Raw genomic sequence first — 18,894 nt, 5'->3', positions numbered from 1 at the left:
GGATTGAAGTTCATTCTCTGTCCTCCATAGTACACACCGGCGCAGGGCAAGATTGCCTTGTGCAGGCATGTACTACGGAGGACAGAGAATGAACTTCAATCCAATATTGCAGCCAGCATGCAGCCAGCAGGTAAGGAAAGGGTGAATCAAAAACCCCAAAACCCCGCCTCCATGGCTGAAGATTGTTCCCTCCAAATTCAGGTGAGTGTCCCTTTAAGATATTTCTTGGCCCATTCTTGAAGTTTTATCTTATGTTTCTTGTTCAAAGGTAGTCGTTTTTCAGCCTTCCTTACCTTGGCCATGTCCCTGAGTATCGCACACCTTGTGCTTTTTGTTACTCCAGTAACGTTGCAGCTCTGAAATATAGCAAAACTGGTGGCAAATGGCATCTTGGCAGCTTCACGCTTGATTATCCTCATTTCATGGGCAGTTATTTTGTGCCTTTTTTGCCCAACACGCTTCTTGCAACCGTTGGCTATTTGCCATGAAACGCTTGATTGTTCGGTTATCACGCTTCAAAAGTTTGGCAATTTCAAGACTGCTGCATCCCTCTGCAAGACATCTCACAATTTTGGACTTTTCAGAGCCCGTCAAATCTCTCTTCTGACCCATTTTGCCAAAGGAAAGAAAGTTGCCTAATAATTAAGCACACCTTATATAGGGTTTTGATGTCATTAGACAACATCCCTCCTCATTACAGAGATGCAGATCAACTGATTTACTTAATTGGTAGTTGGCTCTCAAGCCTGAACAGCTTGGCGTAGGACAACAGGTATAAAAAGTATCATGTGACCAAAATACAACTTGCCTAATAATTCTGCACACAGTGTATATATACTGTATATATATATATATAATATAACGCTGGGAGCATCACTCTGTCCAAGGCCTTTTTTAGACTGCGCACTGAAGGAAAGGACAGCGCCACACCGGATAGTGAAAAGCAGCTCACATATTTATTCTGCATCCTGTGGCAACATTTCGGTCCGAAGACCTTTGTCAAGCCCAGTACACAGCATTTCAACCACCATTATATACCCATAAGCCCTCCCCTTTAATTAACCATCTACCAATAGGGATACAATAGAAAAATAGAAAAAACATACATAACACAGTTCACATATAAAAAACAATTGTACATGAGTAGTAATCACTGCACCACCCCCTCTAACAGAGATCAACTAACCTTGATCCCTCTTTTGCATACATCTTATCACCAAAACACAGAGATAAAATCCCAGTACATAGAATGTAAACAAACCGTTTCCCACCTATCGGAGCAATGCTTTGGCAGTTACCATAGTACCCAGATACTCCCACAGGCGTGTTCATGAAGGGTATAATCCAATCATATCGCCGAGTTACAGGTCATGTGACCTCATCGTCCCCATGTGATATGTATCACACTGCGCAGGTCCAGCAAACATCTCCCCAGCCCGAATAGTAATCCCAACTGCGCATGTCGCCGGCAAGACTCCACTCATAAGAGGCAAAGTCCCACATATTAGTGCGCATGTCCATAGGGCTCATAGATCCGGAGATATCCTTCCGCACACATATCTTTTCAGTGAATGTCCGCAGTGGGGAAGCAGGTCGATAGTGCGCATGTCCGGAGCTCCTCCTCAGTACTCCTGCATTCAGCGCCGATATATAGCAAAACCATGATGCGCATGTCTGAAATCACATATCGTATCCCCAAATAACAGAACGATGTTATGCATATCCAGAAAGCCTTCTTCAATCCTCCATATATATGGTAATGGCACACATGACTTAAATAATCGCATCTTTAAATATGTCCTTAATGCTGTGCTGAAACCTATAATAGAATGTAATATACCTAAAAGGGAAAGCACATCCCTCCCAATCGTTTAATCATATATACATCACAGTATGCAAATGAAAAATCGCAGTTATATATTACATTATAGTACCCTAGAATATTAATCATTTGACTCTAAATATAAACAAAACAAAAAAAGGGAAAAAACAACATCATAGACAAATAGAGCCATAACATCTCGACTTAGCCGTCCTCGCCGCCATGTGCCCCATGTCGTATCAATGATTCCCAGCCAGTCTCCCATGCTGGTACTTGCCCAACCTCAAGCTGCTAAGTATTTGCGATCTGACGAGGGCAGGCACATTCAGCCTAGAGTGGCCATTGACACAAAGGGCATAATAGCATAGACAGCCAGTCTCCGAAAGGTATATATCCAAACACAGTGTATCGCCTTTAAGGCTAAACGGGGACATGTAACCATAATACAATTATGTAATAACCCTCATCAAATAGGTAAGGGATATAATGTACCAGACATCAAAGCATATTATCCATATAGTAAAACCCTATATTCCCCTTCATAAATTGGTGTTCATATAAATGATGGTATCAATAATCCCTGGGACACCAATCGGCCTCAAATAAACGGCCACATGGTTAACCCCTTTATCACTGATACTCAACAATTATCCCTCAAAAAAAGGGACAAAAGATTGATCGGAGTGTGCTTCAAACTACCCAAATAATCTGTACAATATAAAAAACAAGGCAAACAAAGAATATATAATACAGTTAAAAACAATATACCGATGAGATACCGCAACAAAACTTCAGAGGAAACAATTCTGTTGGTATTCTATATTCAATCCTTTGGGGAAAAGAGTGTCCAATTCAAATATCCATTTTAATTCTTTTCTCTTCAGGAGAGTAACGCGATCTCCACCTCATCTTGGCATGGGTACATCGTCTATAACCCTATACCTGCGCCGGCGCAGTCTGGACCCCACAGAGTAACGCTCCCAGGAGATCGCGGTATGCGTAAACACTGAACGCACACCGCGATCTCCAATGGAGAGGCAGGGACTGTGGATGCGCCAGGAGGGTATTATATTCACCTGTCCCGTTCCAGCGCTGCGTGCCGCTCCGTGTTCCGGGTCCTCTGCCTGTGACGTTCACAGTTCAGAGGGCGCGATGACGCGCTTAATGCGCGCCGCCCTCTGACTGAACAGTCACAGCCAGAGGAGCCGGAACATGGAGCGGCACGCAGCGCTGGATCACGGCCAGGTGAATATAGCAAGTGCTGGGGGGCTTGAGCTAGCGGCGATACCGGCACCTGACCCCCACAGCGCGCCGGTGTCCCCGCCTGCTCAGGCCCCCCAGCACTCGGCGCCCAGCGACGATAGGTGAGTATGGTATTTTTTTTTATATATCGCTGCAGCATACGGTGCATACACTGTGGAGCATCTTATGGGGGCCATCAACCATAATGGAGCAGTGTACGGGGGCATATACAATGGAGCATCTTATGGGGGCTATCAACCATAATGGAGCAGTGTACGGGGGCATATACAATGGAGCATTTTATGGGGGCCATCAACCATAATGGGCAGTGTACGGGGGCATATACAATGGAGCATCTTATGGGAGCCATCAACCATAATGGGCAGTGAACGGGGGCATAAACAATGGAGCATCTTATGGGGGCCATCAACCATAATGGAACAGTGTACGGGGGCATATACAATGGAGCATCTTATGGGGGCCATCAACCATAATGGAGCAGTGTACGGGGGCATATACAATGGAGTATCTTATGGGGGCCATCAACCATAATGGAGCAGTGTACGGGGGCATATACAATGGAGCATCTTATGGGGGCCATCAACCATAATGGAGCAGTGTACGGGGGCATATACTATGGAGCATCTTATGGGGGCCATCTATATATATATAATTGTCTAAGGGTTTTTCTGTCCTGGAAATCCCGCGTCTCTGATTGGTCGAGGCCGCCAGGCCTCGACCAATCAGCGACGGGCACAGCTGTTGTGAATTCTGTGGCCAAGCTCCCTCCTGTGGTCGAGAGTGGTACTTCGGCTGGTTCTGTCTATGAGCTTCCTTTGGTGGATGAGAGTGGTACTGCGGCTTCTGAGTTTCCTTCCTCAGGTGATGAGGTTAAGTCGTTAGGTGCTGCTCTATTTAACTCCACATGGTGCTTTGATCCTGGCCTCCAGTCAATGTTCTAGTATTGGTCTTGCTTCCTCCTGGATCGTTCCTGTGGCCTGTCTATCCTGCATAAGCTAAGTTTTGCTTGTGTTATTTTTGTTTGCTATTTTTTCTGTCCAGCTTGCTATATTGGTTTTTCTTGCTTGCTGGAAGCTCTGAGACGCAGAGGGAGCACCTCCGTACCGTTAGTCGGTGCGGAGGGTCTTTTTGCCCCTCTGCGTGGTTGTTTGTAGGTTTTTGTGTTGACCGCAAAGCTATCTTTCCTATCCTCGATCTATTCAGTAAGTCGGGCCTCACTTTGCTTAATCTATTTCATCTCTGTGTTTGTATTTTCATCTTACTCACAGTCATTATATGTGGGGGGCTGCCTTTTCCTTTGGGGAATTTCTCTGAAGCAAGGTAGGCTTATTTTTCTATCTTCAGGGCTAGTTAGTTTCTCAGGCTGTGCCGAGTTGCATAGGGAGCGTTAGGCGCAATCCACGGCTACCTCTAGTGTGGTGTGTTAGGATTAGGAATTGCGGTCAGCAGAGTTCCCACGTCTCAGAGCTCGTCCTTTGTTTTTGGTAATTGTCAGGTCACTTTGTGTGCTCTGAACTTCAATGTCCATTGTGGTTCTGAATTACCTGTTCATAACACACAGCATGGCGACGATGATGTCATAAAGGTTGCCTCGACCAATCAGCGACGGGCACAGTATCGACGTAGATGTCATAATGGTTGCCATGGCGACGATGATGTCATAAAGGTTGCCTCGACCAATCAGCGACGGGCACAGTCTGCCGCGAATTCGCCTGGACCAATCAGCGACGGGCACAGTATCAACATAGATGTCATAATGGTTGCCATGGTGACGATGTCATAAAGGTTGCCTCGACCAATCAGCGACGGGCACAGTCTGCCGCGAATTCTGGAATCATCATTGTCCATATACTACGGGGACATGCATATTCTAGAATACCCGATGCGTTAGAATCGGGCCACAATCTAGTCAACCATAATGGAGCAGTGTACGGGGGCATATACTATGGAGCATCTTATGGGGGCCATCAACCATAATGGAGCAGTGTATGGGGGCATATACTATGGAGCATCTTATGGGGCCATGAACCATAATGGACCAGTGTACGGGGGCATATACTATGGAGCATCTTATGGGGCCATAAACCTTTATGGAGCAGTGTACGGGGCATATACTATGGGGCATCTTATGGGGGCCATAAACTTTTATGGAGCAGTGTACGGGGCATATACTATGGAGCATCTTATGGGGGCCATCAACATTTATGGAGCAGTGTACGGGGCATATACTATGGAGCATTTTATGGGGGCCATAAACCTTTATGGAGCAGTGTATGGGGCATATACTATGGAGCATCTTATGGGGGCCATCAACCATAATGGAGCAGTGTATGGGGGCATATACTATGGAGCATCTTATGGGACCATGAACCATAATGGACCAGTGTACGGGGGCATATACTATGGAGCATCTTATGGGGCCATAAACCTTTATGGAGCAGTGTACAGGGCATATACTATGGGGCATCTTATGGGGGCCATAAACTTTTATGGAGCAGTGTACGGGGCATATACTATGGAGCATCTTATGGGGGCCATAAACCTTTATGGAGCAGCGTATGGGGCATATGGATGGAAGCAGCAAATTACAGAACGGTGGCGCAGGATGGGAGCAGCACATGACAGAACAGGGGCGCAGGATGGGAGCAGCACATGATAGAATAGGGCAGCACATGACAGAACGGGGGCGCAGGATGGCAGCAGCACATGACAGAACGGGGGCGCAGGATGGGAGGAGCACATGACAGGATGGGGGCACAGGATGGGAGCAGAGGTGCAGAGATTTCCACAGGTGCTCCATGTTCTTGGTAATTGCCCTGCTATTTAGGTGAGCTGTCTGGCTCAGAACATTGCCAGTCAAAAACTTGTTCAAAGGTTGTGCTCTCTGGTGTGTTTGCCTGTACCCTGTGCTGTACGTTCTGATCTTCTTCTGCTGCTGACCTTTTGACCATGTTCAGACTACCCGTTTCTTATTGCTGCTTTGAATCTGATATTCCATTGCTGACCTTTAGAACGTGTTCAGACTAGCCGTTTGTTATTGCCCCTTTGAATTTGATATTCCGTTGATGACCTTTGTACTGTGTTCAGACTACCTGTTTGTTATTGCCCCTTTGCATCTGATATTCCGCTGCTGACCTTTGGACTGTGTTCAGGCTACCCATATGTTATTGCCCCTTTGCTTATCTGCTATTTCTCTAGTATTCTGATCCTGGCATGTGACCTGACTTACAACTTTGTATTTTCCATTAGTTTACTACGTGATCTTTTGATATTGACCCCGGAATGTCTGACAACACTGATTCACAGACTAGCTATGGGTTGTGACTAGCGTCACATTTTGACTGGCCCGATGTTAAGGTATTTGTATCCGCTTGTGAGATTGCACACGCACTGAAGTCTGTCATAACCGGCCGGCCGGGGAATTGGCTCCATTGCCTATTCCAGAAAGAACATGGACTCATTTGTCCGTGGACTTCTATACAGATTCACCTTTATCTGGTGGAAAAACAGTCATTTGGGTGGTGATTGACCGATTCAGTAAACAAGCTCACTTTGTTCCGTTATTTGGGTTGCCTAATGATGAAACACTTTACAGGTTATTTGTCACTCATGTGGTGAGATTGCATGGCATTCCTTTAAACATTGTTTATGAGAGGGGGGTGCAATTTGTCTCTAAATTCTGGAGGTCATTCTGGAGGAAGTTGTGGATTGATTTGTTTTTTACTACTACTTATCAAGAGAAAAAAACAATAAATTACAAAAAAGACCTAAAAAAATACTCTTTAATAACAATAATTAAAATATTGGACTCGAAACCACACATAGCAAACAACCAATGGCAGGGAACCCAAAAATAGGATCAGTTAGTCGTTGAATACAGATAATCAAATAGATATAATTACAAATAGGGAAAGGGCTAGGGAAGATAGACGTGCCTCGCCCTACTGGAATTCCTTCCTTGCAGCGGAGGTTGGCACCCTGGGATACGATAAGGCGCCCCCGCTCAACATCGATTGACCCTAAAGACCCTAAAAGGTATCGCTACCAAAGCCACCACCCAAAACACACCACAAAAAAAAACACAAAATGAATAGATACACTTATGTGCTGTTGCTGCTAATGGCTGTCAATGCAAAATGACGTTAGTAAGCAGAGGTAATGTGTTAACTATAAGTGATATCAAATCTGGAAGAATGAGTGATTTGGAAGGATGTATATTTTAAACAATAAATAATACTCCCTTTTTAATATTATTATTATGATTTATAAATACAGCAGTGAATAATCACAGAAAAAGATTGGTGTCTCCGTCATTAGCAGATTGTCTGAGACGATAGAGGAAAATAATGTCACTTCAACAGGAGACACATCTTATATGATACTGTAAACCTTCTCTACTGATAGAGTATATAACTAAAGGATAAAATCACCTGTTCAGAGATCATATCTTATATTGGTAGCATGGGTAACGTACCCTCATCATGGTAAAATTACCAAAACCTCAGGTGCTTAGTCATCAAGACAAGTATCGGCATCACCGCCAGAATCATATGGGCATCATCGCCAGAATAGAACCATTATTATCATGTTCCAATAGTTACATACACATGATGGCATATACATTGATAGTGGTGAGGTTACCAAAAACTCAGATGCTTTGGCACCATTAAAAATCGGCATCACCGCCAGAATCATGTGGGCATCATCGCCAGAATAGAGACATTATTACCATATTCAATAATTATATATAAGTGATGGCATCACCACCAGAAATATGTGGGCATCATCGCCAGAGATATAATGATCCGTCAATATAGATGATGGCATCACCGCCTGAAAAGTAATTCATTCATATATATATGAGGGCATAATCACCAAGCAATAGCATATGAATCAAATTAGAAAGGAGGCCATATAGTAATGTACATGGCTAAAATGGTGCAACACAGACATAATGGCAGGCAGCCAGTTCAACAGCACAAGTGTGCGGTTAGGGTACACTCATCTTACGGAAGCAGTGTCCCATCCCGACGCGTTTCTCCCCAAAGGAGATCCCAAGGGGTTCATTAGGGGAATGCCAGTAATAGGCGACGGGCAGCGGGGTATGAAGACACTGCACGCGGTCCGAATACAGAACCACTACTTATCACCCTGAAACAAGCGGTCAGAGAGGACGAATCAATCGCTAGAACAAATTTTAAGATGTTTTGTGGCTGCTCAGCTGGAGGACTGGTCCTCATTTATGCCTCTTGCTGAGTTTGCCTTCAGCAGTTGAGTCAATCAGTCTACTGGAACCGCTCCTTTCTTTTGTAAGTCTTTCTGGTTTTCAACCTCATTTTGGTGAATTCTCTAGGATGAGTTCTGGATGCCCTGGAGGTGACCATTCAGAAACTTAGGGATGTTTGGAGGGAGGTTCAGAGGAATATTGGGCTAGCTCAGTTTCGGCAAAAACGTATGGCCAAAAGGAAACGTTCGGCGGATTTCACTTTTAAAGTTGGGGATAAAGTTTGATCATCATCCAAGAATATAAAAGTTTAAAAGTACCTTCGGCAAAATTGGGCTTGAAATTCATTGGCCCGTATGATATTTTGAAGGTAGTAAATCCAGTTGCCTTTAGATTGAAGCTTCCACAGTCCCTTCGTGTCCCCAATGTTTTTCACAAATCCCTGTTAAAGAAGTTTGTTGCTTTTGTGTTGTCTGTCTCTTCCCCTCCTCCAGTCTCTGTTGATGGAGATTTGGAGTACGAGGTGCAGAGAATTGTGGATTCTTGGAAGGTACAAACTATTCTCCAATCTCTGGTTCACTTGACGAGATACGGACCCATAGAGAGATGCTGGGTTCCGGCTCATTCGGTGAAGGCGGATCATTTGGTCTGAACTTTTCACAGTAGGTTTCCCGGGAAATCTGGGGTCTAGTGGCCCTTCCTTGAAGAGGAGGTACTGTCACAATTCTTCTGCTCAGTGTCTGGGACTCTGTGATGGACAGCTCTATCACAGAGCCAGGTGTTAGAATGGCCAAGTCAAAGTTCAGACCTCAATCCAATCGAGAATCTGTGGAAACAGCTGAAAACTGCTGTTCACAAACGATCTCCATCAAACCTCACTGACTTCGAGCTGTTTGCCAAGGAAGAATGGGCAAGAATTTCAGTCTCTCGATGTACAAAACTGATAGAGACATACCCCAAGTAACTTGCAGCTGTAATCGCAGCAAAACCTGGCGCAACAAAGTATTAAGTTAAAGGTGCCGAATAATATTGCACGCCCAACTCTTCAGTTTTTGAATTTCCACAAAAATTTTAAATAAGCAATAAATTTTGTTCAACTTCACAATTGTGTTCCACTTGTTGTTGATTCTTCACCAAAAATTTACATTTGGTATCTTAATGTTTGAAGCATGATTTGTAGGAAAAGGTTGAACAGTTCCAGGGGGCCGAATACTTTCGCAAGGCACTGTATATAACCTCCCCATATTATCAGTACATGTGTATCACCTCCCCATATTATCAGTACATGTATATCACCCCCATATTATCAGTACATGTATATCACCCCCCATATTATCAGTACATGTATATCACCTCTCCATATTATCAGTACATGTATATCACCTCCCCATATTATCAGTACATGTGTATCACCTCCCCATATTATCAGTACATGTATATCACCCCCATATTATCAGTACATGTATATCACCCCCCATATTATCAGTACATGTATATCACCTCTCCATATTATCAGTACATGTATATCACCCCCATATTATCAGTACATGTATATCACCTCTCCATATTATCAGTACATCTATATCACCCCCATATTATCAGTACATGTATATCACCCCCCATATTATCAGTACATGTATATCACCTCTCCATATTATCAGTACATGTGTATCACCTCCCCATATTATCAGTACATGTATATCACCCCCATATTATCAGTACATGTATATCACCCCCATATTATCAGTACATGTATATCATCCCCATATCATCAGTACATGTATATCATCCCCATATCATCAGTACATGTATATCACCCCTATATCATCAGTACATGTATATCACCCCCATATTATCAGTACATGTATATCACCCCCATATTATCAGTACATGTATATCATCCCCATATTATCAGTACATGTATATCATCCCCATATTATCAGTACATGTATATCACCCCCCATATTATCAGTACATGTATATCATCCCCATATTATCAGTACATGTATATCATCCCCATATCATCAGTACATGTATATCATCCCCATATTATCAGTACATGTACATCATCCCCATATTATCAGTACATGTACATCACCCCCATATTATCAGTACATGTATATCACCTCCCCATATTATCAGTACATGTATATCATCCCCATATTATCAGTACATGTACATCACCCCCATATTATCAGTACATGTATATCACCCCCATATTATCAGTACATGTATATCACCCCCATATTATCAGTACATGTATATCACCCCCATATTATCAGTACATGTATATCACCCCCATATTATCAGTACATGTATATCACCCCCATATCATCAGTACATGTATATCACCCCCCATATTATCAGTACATGTATATCATCCCCCATATTATCAGTACATGTATATCATCCCCATATTATCAGTACATGTATATCACCCCCATATCATCAGTACATGTATATCACCCCCCATATTATCAGTACATGTATGTCATCCCCCATATTATCAGTACATGTATATCACCCCCATATCATCAGTACATGTATATCACCCCCCATATTATCAGTACATGTATATCACCCCCATATTATCAGTACATGTATATCACCCCCCATATTATCAGTACATGTATATCACCCCCCATATTATCAGTACATGTATATCACCCCCATATTATCAGTACATGTATATCACCCCCCATATTATCAGTACATGTATATCACCCCCCATATTATCAGTACATGTATATCACCCCCATATCATCAGTACATGTATATCACCCCCCATATTATCAGTACATGTATATCATCCCCATATTATCAGTACATGTATATCACCCCCCATATTATCAGTACATGTATATCACCCCCATATTATCAGTACATGTATATCACCCCCATATTATCAGTACATGTATATCACCCCCCATATTATCAGTACATGTATGTCATCCCCCATATTATCAGTACATGTATATCATCCCCATATTATCAGTACATGTATATCACCCCCATATCATCAGTACATGTATATCATCCCCATATTATCAGTACATGTATATCACCCCCATATTATCAGTACATGTATATCACCCCCATATTATCAGTACATGTATATCACCCCCCATATTATCAGTACATGTATATCATCCCCATATTATCAGTACATGTATATCACCCCCATATCATCAGTACATGTATATCACCCCCCATATCATCAGTACATGTATATCACCCTCCATATTATCAGTACATGTATATCATCCCCATATTATCAGTACATGTATATCACCCCCCATATTATCAGTACATGTATATCATCCCCATATTATCAGTACATGTATATCATCCCCATATCATCAGTACATGTATATCATCCCCATATTATCAGTACATGTATATCATCCCCATATTATCAGTACATGTATATCACCTCCCCATATTATCAGTACATGTGTATCACCTCCCCATATTATCAGTACATGTATATCACCCCCATATTATCAGTACATGTATATCACCCCCCATATTATCAGTACATGTATATCACCTCTCCATATTATCAGTACATGTATATCACCCCCATATTATCAGTACATGTATATCACCTCTCCATATTATCAGTACATCTATATCACCCCCATATTATCAGTACATGTATATCACCCCCCATATTATCAGTACATGTATATCACCTCTCCATATTATCAGTACATGTGTATCACCTCCCCATATTATCAGTACATGTATATCACCCCCATATTATCAGTACATGTATATCACCCCCATATTATCAGTACATGTATATCATCCCCATATCATCAGTACATGTATATCATCCCCATATCATCAGTACATGTATATCACCCCTATATCATCAGTACATGTATATCACCCCCATATTATCAGTACATGTATATCACCCCCATATTATCAGTACATGTATATCATCCCCATATTATCAGTACATGTATATCATCCCCATATTATCAGTACATGTATATCACCCCCCATATTATCAGTACATGTATATCATCCCCATATTATCAGTACATGTATATCATCCCCATATCATCAGTACATGTATATCATCCCCATATTATCAGTACATGTATATCATCCCCATATTATCAGTACATGTACATCACCCCCATATTATCAGTACATGTATATCACCTCCCCATATTATCAGTACATGTATATCACCCCCATATTATCAGTACATGTATATCACCCCCCATATTATCAGTACATGTATATCATCCCCCATATTATCAGTACATGTATATCATCCCCATATTATCAGTACATGTATATCACCCCCATATCATCAGTACATGTATATCACCCCCCATATCATCAGTACATGTATATCACCCTCCATATTATCAGTACATGTATATCATCCCCATATTATCAGTACATGTATATCACCCCCCATATTATCAGTACATGTATATCATCCCCATATTATCAGTACATGTATATCATCCCCATATCATCAGTACATGTATATCATCCCCATATTATCAGTACATGTATATCATCCCCATATTATCAGTACATGTATATCACCTCCCCATATTATCAGTACATGTGTATCACCTCCCCATATTATCAGTACATGTATATCACCCCCATATTATCAGTACATGTATATCACCCCCCATATTATCAGTACATGTATATCACCTCTCCATATTATCAGTACATGTATATCACCCCCATATTATCAGTACATGTATATCACCTCTCCATATTATCAGTACATCTATATCACCCCCATATTATCAGTACATGTATATCACCCCCCATATTATCAGTACATGTATATCACCTCTCCATATTATCAGTACATGTGTATCACCTCCCCATATTATCAGTACATGTATATCACCCCCATATTATCAGTACATGTATATCACCCCCATATTATCAGTACATGTATATCATCCCCATATCATCAGTACATGTATATCATCCCCATATCATCAGTACATGTATATCACCCCTATATCATCAGTACATGTATATCACCCCCATATTATCAGTACATGTATATCACCCCCATATTATCAGTACATGTATATCATCCCCATATTATCAGTACATGTATATCATCCCCATATTATCAGTACATGTATATCACCCCCCATATTATCAGTACATGTATATCATCCCCATATTATCAGTACATGTATATCATCCCCATATCATCAGTACATGTATATCATCCCCATATTATCAGTACATGTATATCATCCCCATATTATCAGTACATGTACATCACCCCCATATTATCAGTACATGTATATCACCTCCCCATATTATCAGTACATGTATATCATCCCCATATTATCAGTACATGTACATCACCCCCATATTATCAGTACATGTATATCACCCCCATATTATCAGTACATGTATATCACCCCCATATTATCAGTACATGTATATCACCCCCATATTATCAGTACATGTATATCACCCCCATATCATCAGTACATGTATATCACCCCCCATATTATCAGTACATGTATATCATCCCCCATATTATCAGTACATGTATATCATCCCCATATTATCAGTACATGTATATCACCCCCATATCATCAGTACATGTATATCACCCCCCATATTATCAGTACATGTATATCACCCCCCATATTATCAGTACATGTATGTCATCCCCCATATTATCAGTACATGTATATCACCCCCATATCATCAGTACATGTATATCACCCCCCATATTATCAGTACATGTATATCACCCCCATATTATCAGTACATGTATATCACCCCCCATATTATCAGTACATGTATATCACCCCCCATATTATCAGTACATGTATATCACCCCCATATTATCAGTACATGTATATCACCCCCCATATTATCAGTACATGTATATCACCCCCCATATTATCAGTACATGTATATCACCCCCATATCATCAGTACATGTATATCACCCCCCATATTATCAGTACATGTATATCATCCCCATATTATCAGTACATGTATATCACCCCCCATATTATCAGTACATGTATATCACCCCCATATTATCAGTACATGTATATCACCCCCATATTATCAGTACATGTATATCACCCCCCATATTATCAGTACATGTATGTCATCCCCCATATTATCAGTACATGTATATCATCCCCATATTATCAGTACATTTATATCACCCCCATATCATCAGTACATGTATATCATCCCCATATTATCAGTACATGTATATCACCCCCATATTATCAGTACATGTATATCACCCCCATATTATCAGTACATGTATATCACCCCCCATATTATCAGTACATGTATATCATCCCCCATATTATCAGTACATGTATATCATCCCCATATTATCAGTACATGTATATCACCCCCATATCATCAGTACATGTATATCACCCCCCATATCATCAGTACATGTATATCACCCTCCATATTATCAGTACATGTATATCATCCCCATATTATCAGTACATGTATATCACCCCCCATATTATCAGTACATGTATATCATCCCCATATCATCAGTACATGTATATCATCCCCATATCATCAGTACATGTATATCATCCCCATATTATCAGTACATGTATATCATCCCCATATTATCAGTACATGTACATCACCCCCATATTATCAGTACATGTATATCACCTCCCCATATTATCAGTACATGTATATCATCCCCATATTATCAGTACATGTACATCACCCCCATATTATCAGTACATGTATATCACCCCCATATTATCAGTACATGTATATCACCCCCATATTATCAGTACATGTATATCACCCCCATATTATCAGTACATGTATATCACCCCCATATTATCAGTACATGTATATCACCGCCATATCATCAGTACATGTATATCACCCCCCATATTATCAGTACATGTATATCATCCCCCATATTATCAGTACATGTATATCATCCCCATATTATCAGTACATGTATATCACCCCCATATCATCAGTACATGTATATCACCCCCCATATTATCAGTACATGTATGTCATCCCCCATATTATCAGTACATGTATATCACCCCCATATCATCAGTACATGTATATCACCCCCCATATTATCAGTACATGTATATCACCCCCATATTATCAGTACATGTATATCACCCCCCATATTATCAGTACATGTATATCACCCCCCATATTATCAGTACATGTATATCACCCCATATTATCAGTACATGTATATCACCCCCCATATTATCAGTACATGTATATCACCCCCCATATTATCAGTACATGTATATCACCCCCATATCATCAGTACATGTATATCACCCCCCATATTATCAGTACATGTATATCATCCCCATATTATCAGTACATGTATATCACCCCCCATATTATCAGTACATGTATATCACCCCCATATTATCAGTACATGTATATCACCCCCATATTATCAGTACATGTATATCACCCCCCATATTATCAGTACATGTATGTCATCCCCCATATTATCAGTACATGTATATCATCCCCATATTATCAGTACATGTATATCACCCCCATATCATCAGTACATGTATATCATCCCCATATTATCAGTACATGTATATCACCCCCATATTATCAGTACATGTATATCACCCCCATATTATCAGTACATGTATATCACCCCCCATATTATCAGTACATGTATATCATCCCCCATATTATCAGTACATGTATATCATCCCCATATTATCAGTACATGTATATCACCCCCATATCATCAGTACATGTATATCACCCCCCATATCATCAGTACATGTATATCACCCTCCATATTATCAGTACATGTATATCATCCCCATATTATCAGTACATGTATATCACCCCCCATATTATCAGTACATGTATATCACCCCCCATATTATCAGTACATGTATATCACCCCCCATATTATCAGTACATGTATATCATCCCCATATTATCAGTACATGTATATCACCCCCCATATTATCAGTACATGTATATCACCCCCCATATTATCAGTACATGTATATCACCCCCCATATTATCAGTACATGTATATCACCTCCCATATTATCAGTACATGTATATCACCCCCATATCATCAGTACATGTATATCACCCCCCATATTATCAGTACATGTATATCATCCCCATATTATCAGTACATGTATATCACCCCCCATATTATCAGTACATGTATATCACCCCCATATCATCAGTACATGTATATCATCCCCATATTATCAGTACATGTATATCACCCCCATATTATCAGTACATGTATATCACCCCCATATTATCAGTACATGTATATCACCCCCCATATTATCAGTACATGTATATCACCCCCATATTATCAGTACATGTATATCACCCCCCTATCATCAGTACATGTATATCACCCCCATATTATCAGTACATGTATATCACCCCCCATATTATCAGTACATGTATATCATCCCCCATATTATCAGTACATGTATATCATCCCCATATTATCAGTACATGTATATCATCCCCATATTATCAGTACATGTATATCACCCCCATATCATCAGTACATGTATATCACCCCCATATCATCAGTACATGTATATCACCTCTCCATATTATCAGTACATGTATATCACCCCCATATTATCAGTACATGTATATCATCCCCATATTATCAGTACATGTATATCACCCCCCATATTATCAGTACATGTATATCACCCCCCATATCATCAGTACATGTATATCACCCCCATATCATCAGTACATGTATATCATCCCCATATCATCAGTACATGTATATCACCCCCATATCATCAGTACATGTATATCATCCCCATATCATCAGTACATGTATATCATCCCCATATCATCAGTACATGTATATCATCCCCATATTATCAGTACATGTATATCACCCCCATATTATCAGTACATGTATATCACCCCCCATATTATCAGTACATGTATATCACCCCCCATATCATCAGTACATGTATATCACCCCCATATCATCAGTACATGTATATCATCCCCATATCATCAGTACATGTATATCATCCCCATATCATCAGTACATGTATATCATCCCCATATTATCAGTACATGTATATCATCCCCATATTATCAGTACATGTATATCACCCCCATATTATCAGTACATGTATATCACCCCCCATATTATCAGTACATGTATATCACCCCCCATATTATCAGTACATGTATATCACCCCCCATATCATCAGTACATGTATATCACCCCCCATATCATCAGTACATGTATATCACCCCCCATATCATCAGTACATGTATATCACCCCCATATCATCAGTACATGTATATCACCCCCATATCATCAGTACATGTATATCATCCCCATATCATCAGTACATGTATATCATCCCCCATATTATCAGTACATGTATATCACCCCCCATATTATCAGTACATGTATATCACCCCCCATATTATCAGTACATGTATATCACCCCCCATATTATCAGTACATGTATATCACCCCCATATCATCAGTACATGTATATCATCCCCATATCATCAGTACATGTATATCACCCCCATATCATCAGTACATGTATATCATCCCCATATCATCAGTACATGTATATCATCCCCATATTATCAGTACATGTATATCACCCCCATATCATCAGTACATGTATATCACCCCCCATATTATCAGTACATGTATATCACCCCCCATATTATCAGTACATGTATATCACCCCCCATATTATCAGTACATGTATATCATCCCCATATTATCAGTACATGTATATCACCCCCATATTATCAGTACATGTATATCACCCCCCATATTATCAGTACATGTATATCACCCCCCATATTATCAGTACATGTATATCACCCCCCATATCATCAGTACATGTATATCACCCCCCATATCAGTACATGTATATCACCCCCATATCATCAGTACATGTATATCACCCCCATATCATCAGTACATGTATATCATCCCCATATCATCAGTACATGTATATCATCCCCATATTATCAGTACATGTATATCACCCCCATATCATCAGTACATGTATATCACCCCCATATCATCAGTACATGTATATCACCCCCCATATTATCAGTACATGTATATCACCCCCCATATCATCAGTACATGTATATCATCCCCATATTATCAGTACATGCATATCACCTCCCCATATTATCAGTACATGTATATCACCCCCCATATCATCAGTACATGTATATCATCCCCATATTATCAGTACATGTATATCACCTCTACATATTATCAGTACATGTATATCACCCCCCATATTATCAGTACATGTATATCACCCCCCATATCATCAGTACATGTATATCACCCCCCATATCAGTACATGTATATCACCCCCATATCATCAGTACATGTATATCACCCCCATATCATCAGTACATGTATATCACCCCCCATATTATCTGTACATGTATATCACCCCCCATATCATCAGTACATGTATATCATCCCCATATTATCAGTACATGTATATCACCCCCCATATCATCAGTACATGTATATCACCCCCCAT

Source organism: Ranitomeya imitator, chromosome 5 (genome assembly GCF_032444005.1).
Source record: "Ranitomeya imitator isolate aRanImi1 chromosome 5, aRanImi1.pri, whole genome shotgun sequence".
NCBI lineage: Eukaryota > Metazoa > Chordata > Amphibia > Anura > Dendrobatidae > Ranitomeya > Ranitomeya imitator.
Note: the sequence above shows the minus strand (reverse complement) of the source record.